The sequence below is a fragment of the Mandrillus leucophaeus genome, unplaced genomic scaffold, assembly GCF_000951045.1.
Source record: "Mandrillus leucophaeus isolate KB7577 unplaced genomic scaffold, Mleu.le_1.0 Scaffold1356, whole genome shotgun sequence".
NCBI lineage: Eukaryota > Metazoa > Chordata > Mammalia > Primates > Cercopithecidae > Mandrillus > Mandrillus leucophaeus.
The window spans coordinates 28,463-38,051 of record NW_012101317.1 but is presented as its reverse complement, the minus strand read 5'-3'; the positions used below and the strand labels follow the sequence as shown (position 1 = coordinate 38,051).

General features: G+C 44.9%; 2 pseudogenes across 2 annotated transcripts in view; one reads left to right on the top strand and one right to left on the bottom strand.

The window, feature by feature from the left end:
* The window catches only part of LOC105534483, an 8,220-nt pseudogene extending 5,851 nt beyond the window's left edge, over nt 1-2,369 (bottom strand). The window contains exons 1-4 of the transcript XR_001005283.1: nt 2,298-2,369; nt 1,396-1,477; nt 1,001-1,269; nt 499-774 (exon numbers count right to left, since the gene is read on the bottom strand). The product of XR_001005283.1 is annotated as an HLA class I histocompatibility antigen, alpha chain G-like (transcript). The remainder of the gene's footprint in view (nt 1-498; nt 775-1,000; nt 1,270-1,395; nt 1,478-2,297) is intronic.
* Nucleotides 1-9,589, top strand: part of LOC105534484 — a 100,927-nt pseudogene that overhangs the window by 66,101 nt on the left and 25,237 nt on the right. The gene's annotated exons all lie outside the window — the stretch shown is intronic.

Genomic DNA, 9,589 nt, shown 5'->3' with positions numbered 1-9,589 from the left:
TGGGGGGAGGGAGCACATAACTCAGACACCAGCCTGGACACGGGCACCTGGGATAATCTCCTAATCCTTGGAAAGTTCTAATCTCTCCGCGGGGGAGCAGGGACTTCCGATTCTGACCTGAGTGAAGGCCAAAGGGCTCAGAGGAGCTGGAGTCCGACCCCCAAAGACATTTAGTGTGAGGCAGAGAACAAGGCCTGAGGGGAAAAGTCCTGGTGCCTAAGACTGCAGTGGGGTCAAAGGGAACTCCTGATCAGTATTCCAGGGATTGTCTTCCCCTCCACTCCCTCAGAGACTTCATCCCTTAATTGTCCCAGAGAGCAGGGCGGGCCCTTAGAATCACTCTCTGGTACAGGATCTGGAAACCCAGGAGGATTCCTCTCCCTCAGGACCAGAGGGAGGGCGTATTCTAGTGTTGCTCCCATTTTCCTCCTCTCCTTGTGCTAAGCCAGCCTGGGAGGTCTACAGGAGATCGGGGAGGCGCCCCATGGCCCCTGGTACCCGCACGCTGCAGCATCTCCTTCCCATTCTCCAGGTATCTGTGGAGCCACTCCACTCACGTGCCCTCCAGGTAGGCTCTCCTTCCTTCAGTCGCTTTGGCCGCCTCACACTTGCGCTTGGAGATCTGAGCCACAGTGTCCGCTGCGGTTCAGGAGCACAGGTCCTCGTTCAGGGCGAGGTCATCCTTGCCATCGTAGGCGAACTGTTCACACCTGCAGAGGAGGCGCCCGTCGGGCCCCAGGTCGCAACCAATCATCCACTGGAGGGTGTGAGACCCTGGCCCCGCCCCCTCGGTCAGCCCCGCCCACCGAGCCTCGCCCCCTCCCGGATCAACCCGCAGGGATTTTGGTAAAGGCGCGTGGGCTTCTCCCAGGTAGAGGGTCTGGGCGAGTCTCGCGGCCTCGGGGTGGATCTCAGACCTGGAGACTCGGGAGTACCCCGGTCGTCCGTAGGGCATGGAGGTGGGGGGACGTGATCTGCGCCCCGGGCCGGGGTCACTCACCGGCCTCGCTCTGGTTGTAGTAGCTGCGCAGGGTCCGCAGGTTCACTTGGTCAGTCTGTGCGTGGGCCTTGGCGATCCGCGTCTCCTCTTCCCAATACTCCGCCGCTCCTGCTCCACCCACGGCGCCCGCGGCTCCATCCTCGGACTCGCAGAGTCGCTGTCGAACCGCACGAACTGCGTGTCGTCCACGTAGCCCACGGCGATGAAGCGGGGCTCCCTGCGGCCGGACCGGGACACGGCAGCGCTGAAGTACCTCATGGAGTGGGAGCCTGGTGGCGAGGAGGGGCTGAGACCCGCCCGACCCTCCTCCCCGCGCAGCTCCCCGGGTCCTGCACCACCCTTGGGCGGACCCCTGGCCCCTCCCCGCTGAGGCCATCTCCCGACCCCGCACTCACCCGCCCAGGTCTCTGTCAGGGCCAGAGCCCCCGAGAGCAGCAGGAGGAGGGTTCGGGGCGCCATGACCACCATCCTTGGCGTCTGGGGAGAATCTGAGTCCGAGTGGGTGAGTGAGGACTTTAGAACTGGGACCGCGGCGACTCTGGCTTCTCTAAAAACCTGTTACCTAATGGGAGTGAGAACTGGAGTCGCCCGGTGAGAATCCAGGAAGAAGGACCCGACACAGGTTGGGAGAAGGAGAGAAACTCTGCGGAGATGGGGAATCCTCAACACGGGGCCTCCCCAATCCATACACTGCCTGTGGGGCCTGAGACCCTGAGAGCCACGCCTGGGGCCCTGGGACGTCGCCCTGACCCACTACTCCTGTGCCAAGCGCTCTGTCTCAATGTCTCCCTGAGTCTTGGCCCAGGAGCTGTCTGAGAAACCAGGGAGAAACCCTCGGCCTGGGCCCCGTCCCTCTCCCTTCACTTTTCATCCTGGAATCTCCATCCCAGAGCTGGACTCCCTGCCTCCTACTCCTTACCTGTCCCAGTGGACTCTTCTAGAAGAAAAATCACCCCAGAGAGCTTGGTGCCGGAGAGTGAGCTTGCCCTGGGAATGGAGGTGTAGAGAGAGGGCTTCTTTTTCTTTTCTTTTTTCTTTCTCTTTAAATCTGGAAAAGTTGTGCCTGAGTGCATGAGATAGAACAGAGACCAGTTTGCTTTTTGTTTATTAACTACAGTGAGTAGCAGAATCTTGGTAACCCCTGAATGATCAGGAATCTAATTGGTAAAAAATGTGACTTTGGCCCCTTGACATATAAATGTGTCTAAAAGCGTTACAACAGGACTCACAGAGCTCCTAAGTTTCACTTTCCCAGACAATGTATCTGTGATTCCTGCTTGTTGTATTTTAAATTTACCACCATTCCGTAGCCTTGAGTTTCCCTGTGAGTCCAGGACATCTCCTCAATACAAAGCAGCACACTGTGGTACTGTATGTTGCAACCAGGAGTCAGTACAGACTTTATTCACCTCATAGTTGCAAGTGTTCAACGCAGTCACAATGCCCCTCACTAGTGCTCATGCACTGCTTGTTTTTAGGAAGTATTCCACATGTAAGTGGTGTGTATATTTTTTAGGAATACTTAGTACTTTTAAACCTGATTAACATAAAAAACGATTAGTTTCTAGGCAGACCCACATAAGACATTAAAGGCCAACCTCAAAGGTCACCCTGCGAGGCTCTGTAGATGGATGTATTAAAATCTATAAAACAATGTATTTAAACCTAAGAATTCTGCTGCTTTGGAATTCTTTCCCTCTGCTCCTTTTCCTCACCTTCTGCTTCTCCAGCCCTTCCCTCCGTCCCTCTCATCCCTCAGGCCCTCTTCTCCCCTTGATCCCCACCACCCTGTCACTCCTGAATTGTGGATTTGGCACTGTTCCATGACCTGCTACGTACGTGACTGTTCTCTCCACAGTGGTCCTGCTGCTGTGAGTCACAGTGTGTCATTTCTCCACCTAAAACACTCCAGTGGCTCCACCTTGTTCTTATGAAGCTTCTAGAATGTCAGGCACTTGAGCATATGAGGGCATACCTGGTTCATCGTAGGGACTAAATGAATTTTTCTTGACTGACTGAATGAAATATGAGTGTATTAAATTGCATCACAGAAAATTATAAAATGTAAAATACTGAAAAAGTTAAAATATATTTTATTTTATGTAACTAGTGTGCATATCAATTCATCAATTCATTTCACGAGTCTTTTGAGTCTCTGTATGAATTTTACAAGACTGTGTAGCAAATTGTCACAAACATTGGCTTTAAACACACCCATTTATTGTATTCATTGATTTGTTTTTAGAGACAGAGTCTCCCTCTGTCATCCAGGGTGAAGTGCAGTCACATGATCATGGCTCACTGCAGCCTCAAACTCCTGGGCTCAAGGGACCCTCCTGCCTCAGTCTTCAGAGTAGCTAGGACTGCAGGCAAGTGCCACCATGCCAAGGTAATTTAAAAAACACTGTAGAGATGAGTGTCTCACTGTATTATCCTGACTAGTCTCAAAGTCCTGGCTGCAAGTGATCCTCCTGTGTCAGCTCTTCAAATGTTAGGATTACAGGCATGCACTACCACGCCTGGCCAAACAACACCCGTTTATCTGTTTATAGTTCCTTAGTCAGAAATCTGGGCATGATGTGGACAGAATGTCTATTCCGGGCTTCCCAAATCTGTGTTTTCATTTTGAATCCCCTTCAGGCTTATACAGAGGTGGCAGAATGCAGTTTCTGGCAGTTGTAAGACTGAGGTCGCTGTTCTTCGCTGGCTGTCACTGTAGAGAACAGAGAGGGCTGTGCTCAATTCCTGGTGCCCACCAGCATTCTTTCCTACACAGCCTCTTCATTTTCAAAGCCTACGGTGGAGGAAACCCCTCATGTTGAATCCCTCTCACATAGTGAATCTCTATGCTCACGATTATATCTGCTAAATCCCTTCACAGCAGCACCTACATTAGAGTTGGTAGAATAACTGGAGGAAGGTGAATGACCAGGAGCTGGTTGTTGGGGGCCATCATAGAATCAGCCTAGCAAAGATTGGATCTTCCTTTTGTGTTTTATTGGGACACAGTTGGAAATTGGAGTTGTAGTAAAGTGATCATTGTGAATGGTAATAAAACGTCCTCTTCAGCCATGAAAATTCTCCTTACCTTTTAAAACTAAGTTACATATTTATTATCTTATAGTTAATTTAGACCAGGTATGGTGTCTCACGCCTGCAGTCCTAGCACTTTCGAAGGCAGAGGAAGGCAGCTTTGACTGCAGAAGTTCAAGATCAGCCTGGGCAACAAGGTGAAACTCCCATCGCTACAACAGAATAAAAAATAGAAAATTAGCCAGGCATGTTAATTCATGCCTGCTGTCCCAGCTACTCAGGAGGTTGAGATCAGAGGATCCCTTGAGCCCAGGAGGTTGACACTGCAGTGTATGATGATCATGTCACTGCACTCCAGCCTGGGTGACAGAGTGAGACCCTGTCTCAAAAATAGTAATATGATGATGATAAATTTAGAGCAAATGCAAATTAACGTGTAATAATACATCCTCTTGTGAAAATGTATTAGTTATTTACTACTGCATAACAAATTATGTAAAACCTAGAACCTCAAAACAACAAATATTCATCATCTCCCACAGTTTCTAATGGTCAGGAATCCAGGAGAGGTTTCCCCGAATGCTTCTGGCTCAGGGCCTCTCACAAGGTTGCAGTCCGGTTGTCAGCCTAGGACTGCATTGTCTGAGGGCTTCACTGGGGCTGGGGATTCACTTGAAACATGGCTCACTCACATGGCTGTTGGAAAAAGCCTAGTTCCTTGTTTTCTGGTCCCAGGCAGCCTCAGTTCTTAGCCACATGGACCTTCCTGCAGGGCTGCTTATGCCACAGCAGCTGGCTTCCCCCAGAGCTCATGATCCTAGAGACAGAGACAGAGAGAAGGTGGAAGCCACAGTGAGTTTCACATTCTACACCCAGAGTCACAAACTGTTATGTCAGCATTACTCTATTAGTTAGAAGTTGTATTTGTCTGTTCTGACACTGCTATAAAGAAATACCTAAGACTGGGTAGTTTATAAAGGAAAGAGCTCAATTGACTCATAGTTCTGCATGGCTGAGGAGGCTGCCCCAGGAAACTTACAATCATGGCAGAAGGGGAAGCAAACATGTCCTTCTTCGCATGGTGGCAGGAGAGGGAAATGCAGAGTGAAGTGGGGAAAATCCCCTTATATGGTACATATACACCATGGAATATTATGCAGCCATAAAAAGGAATGAGATCAAGTCCTTTGCCAGGACACGGATGAAGCTGGAAGCCATTATCCTCAGCAAGCTAACACAGGAACGAGAAACCAAACACCGCATGTTCTCACTTATAGTTGTGAGCTGAGCAATGAGAACACATGGACACAGGGAGAGGAAAAACACACACCGGGGCCTATTATGGGAGGGCAGTGCTGAGGGGAGCATTAGGAAAAACAGGTTCAACCACTGACTTCCACAGCTTGGGGGAACAATCCCCATGATTCAATCACCTCCCATCAGGTCCCTCCCGCAACATGTGGGGATTACAATTCACAAGACAATTCAAAATGAGATTTGGGTGGGAACACAGAGCCAGGCCCTATCAGAAGTGCATCATTAAGTCCAAGCCACACTCGAGAGAGGCAATTAAGCTGCACCTCTGAAAGAGAGCTGTACTAAAGGACTTGCTATACGTTAAAAGCAAAATTAAAATTATTGTTTCAGGATTTAGTAAAACAAAGCCTTCTTTTATCTAATTATTTTTCTTTAATGCTTTAAGCTTGTCTTTTAATTTAATTTAATTTTATTTTATTTTAAGTTCCAGGGTACATGTGCAGGTTTATTACATAGGTAAACATGTGCCATGGTGGTTTGCTGCACCTATCAACCCATCACCTAGGTGTTAACCCTGGCATGCATTAGCCATTTTTGCTAATGATCCCCCCATCACTGCACTCTCCCAACAGGCCCCAGTGTGTGCTGCTCCTCTCCCTGGTTCCATGTGTTCTCATTGCTCAGTTCCCAATTGTAAGTGAGAACATGTGGTGTTTGGTTTTCTGTTCCTGTGTGAGTTTGCTGAGGATAATGGCTTCCAGCTTCATTCATATTCCTGCAAAGGACTTGATCTCAATCCTTTTTATGGTTGCATAATATTCCATGGTGTATATGTACTATATTTTCTTTATCCAGTCCATCATTGGTGGGCACTTGGGTTGATTCTGTGTCTTTGCTATTGTGAATAGTACTGCAATGAACATACACATGCATATACCTTTATAATAGAATGATTTATATTCCTTTGGGTATATAACCTATAGTGGAATTGCTGGGTCAAATGGTATTTCTGGTTCTAAATCTTTGAGGAATTGCCACACTGTCTTCCACAATGGTTGAACCAATTTACATTTCCACCAACAGTGTAAAAGCCTTCCTGTTTCTCTGCAACCTCACCAGCATCTGTTGTTTCTTGACTTTTAATAATTGCCATTCTGACTGGCATGAGATGGTATCTCATTGTAGTGTTGATTTGCATTTTTCTTTTGATCAGTGATGTTTAGCTTTTTTTCTTATGTTTATTGGCCACATGTATGTCTTCTTTTGAGAAGTGTCTGTTTAGGTTCTTTGTCTACTTTTTAATGAAGTTGTTTTTCTCATGTAAATTTGCTTAAGTCCTTTGTAGATTCTGAATACGAGACCTTTGTCAGATGGACAGATTGCAAAAATTTTCTCCCATTCTGTAGGATGTCTGTTCATTCTGATAATAGTTTCTTTCACTCTATAGAAGCTCTTTTGTTTAATTAGATCCCATTTGTCAATTTTTGGTTTTGTGGCAGTTGCTTTTGGCGTTTTCATCATAAAATCTTTGCCCATCCCTATGTCCTGAATGGTATTGCCTAGATTTTCTTCCAGGGTTTTTACAGTTTTGGAATTTACATTTAAGTCTTTAATTCATCGTAAGTTAATTTTGGGTAAGGTGTAAGGAAGGAGTCCAGCTTCAATTTTCTGCATATTGCTAGCCAGTTCTCCCAGCACCGTTTATTAAATAGGGAATCCTTTGCCCATTGATTATTTTTGTCAGGCTCGTTGAAGATCACAAGGTTTTAGACGTGTGGTCTTATTTCTGAGTTTTCTATTCATTGGTCTATGTGCCTGTTTTGTACCAGTACCATGCTGTTTTGGTTACTGTGCCTTGTAGTATAGTTTTAAATGGGGTAGCCTCATGCCTCCAGCTTTGTTCTTTTTGCTTAGGATTCTCCTGGCTATATGAGCTCTTTTTTGGATCCATACTAATTTTAAAATAGTTTTTTTCTAATTCTGTGATAAGCTTCACTTTTTAAATTAATGATTAAAAGTTTGAGACATCACGGAGCCTTACGTGTTGAGGAGAAAACAGTTTGAGGCAGATAAAGGAGATACAACAGTATCTCTGAGATTTTCTTGCCAATATCTTTAATAACCACAATGTTCTCTTCAATGAGTTAACACAGTTGAGAACATAGAGTAACTAGATCAAATAGTTCCAAGACTTTAGTGCCGTAAAAATAATGTCTTGAAAATAAGTCTTTGTTTTGTCTAAAATGTCTCAAATTTAGTGGAAGTATGTCCCAAGCGCCAATTTTCTTATTGAAATACATCTTCAAAAACATTTGCCTACACTTAAAAAAAGAAGCACTGCTCTGTCTCTGGAGTAGCTGTCCTTTGTTTCTTTACTTCTCTAATTAACTTGCTTTCACTTAGAAAAACATTGCCTAATCAGATTGCTTTCCATTTACAAAGATGTGAAACTCATACTTCAGTCAACACATCTAGCTTAGCCTGATGCCAATAACTGGTTTGATGCAGTATCATGAAATTGTTAGCTCGAATTGAGAAACAAGGTTTTTCGATAACTGGCTATTCGATCAGCATTCTATAATACACTTAACATCTTTTGTTGTGGTATTGAATGATATGTGATAGCAGTGATTTGGACACCGCTATGATTCTAAATAGCACTGCTATCAGGTGCTTCTGAGGTGGTTTTGTTTGTTTGTTTGTTTTAGCAGTCCTATTGCGTTTTCTATTCATATTGCTATTCCATCACTGGTTATTCCTTTCTACTCTTTTCTTGTTTCATTTATTTTGATCAATGATGTGCATTTCCAATTCTGTAAAAGTTTAACTCAGTTGTATGTGCGGTAAAATGTAACACCAAATCCTTTGCAAGATGGAATTACCTTGCATATCAGATTGGAGATTGTATACTTCAAAAATCTAGAGAGATGCCAGTGAGCCAAGGATCAAATGGCCTATTTGTAGCCAAGGCCATTTTCATGGCACGCTGGTCCTCTCTGTCACATGGCTTCTTACAATTCTCTGTCGTTTTCTTCCAGTGTAAGTAGTTCTTGTTAAGGATGCTTGCAATGAACTTTGGTATTCTTTTCTCTTTCATTTTTATAAAAAACCAGGTATATTTTAATTGGAAAAACTCTGTTTAAGGAATTAGGAATTTAAGTCAATTCTTTCAACTCAATGTTTTCAGAACACATCATCAACATCAAGTATTACAAATTTGTTTTAAAAGTTCCCTTTTAAAAGGGAATGGATATGTTGTATGGACTTTAGCCAACACTGTTGTAAAACACAGAACCTGTAAACTACCCTGGGCTGCTGCCCATTCACATCCCACAAAAGGAGACTCCATCCTGAGTCTTGTGATTATTTTTTCTTTATATCTATTTAAAGATTTGTGTAATAAGTATAGATATATCCCCAATCCAAATATTAGTTAGTTTTGCTGGTTTTTAAGGTTCCAGTACAGCAAATTCCTACTGCATTTATTTTCCCATGATGCACATTACGTATAGGAGTTATCTGTGGTGTGGGAGGCTGTTATTCACTCATTTTACCACTGAAGGTTTACATTTTATGGTTATACCATAATTGCACTAGTTTTCTATTGATGTATATGTAGCTGATTCTAGTTTTTGCCATAAACATTAGTGTGCATGTCTCCTGGGCACATAGGCAGGAAAGCCCGCAGAGTGTATGATTAGGAGTAGGATGGTTGGATTATATGTTGTATGGACTTTAACCATACTAGATAATAATAATATTAGTTCCAAAGTGATTGTGCCAACTTAAACTTATTTATTTATTTATTTATTTTTGAGACAAAGTCTTGCTCTGTTACCCAGGCTGAAGTGCAGTTGTGCCATCTCGGCTGATTGCAACTTCTTCCTCCCAGTTTAAGCAATTCTCCTGCCTCAGCCTCCAGAGTAGTTGGGATTACAGGCATTCACCACCACGCCCAGCTAATTTTTGCATTTTTAGTAGAGATGGGGTGTTGGAGGCCGAAAGAATGAGGGTCGTGATCAACTCACTATACCACTGGAGGCTGTATGAGCAAACAACAAACTGTTCTCATGAAAGCAGGATGTTGGCCGGGCGCGGTCGCTCAAGCCTGTAATCCCTGCACATTGGGAGGCCGAGACGGGCGGATCATGAGGTCAGGAGATCGAGACCATCCTGGCTAACATGGTGAAACCCCGTCTCTACTAAAAAAAATACAAAAAACTAGCCGGGCGCGGTGGTGGGTGCCTGTAATCCCAGTTACTGGGAGGCTGAGGCAGGAGAATGTCATGAACCCGAGAG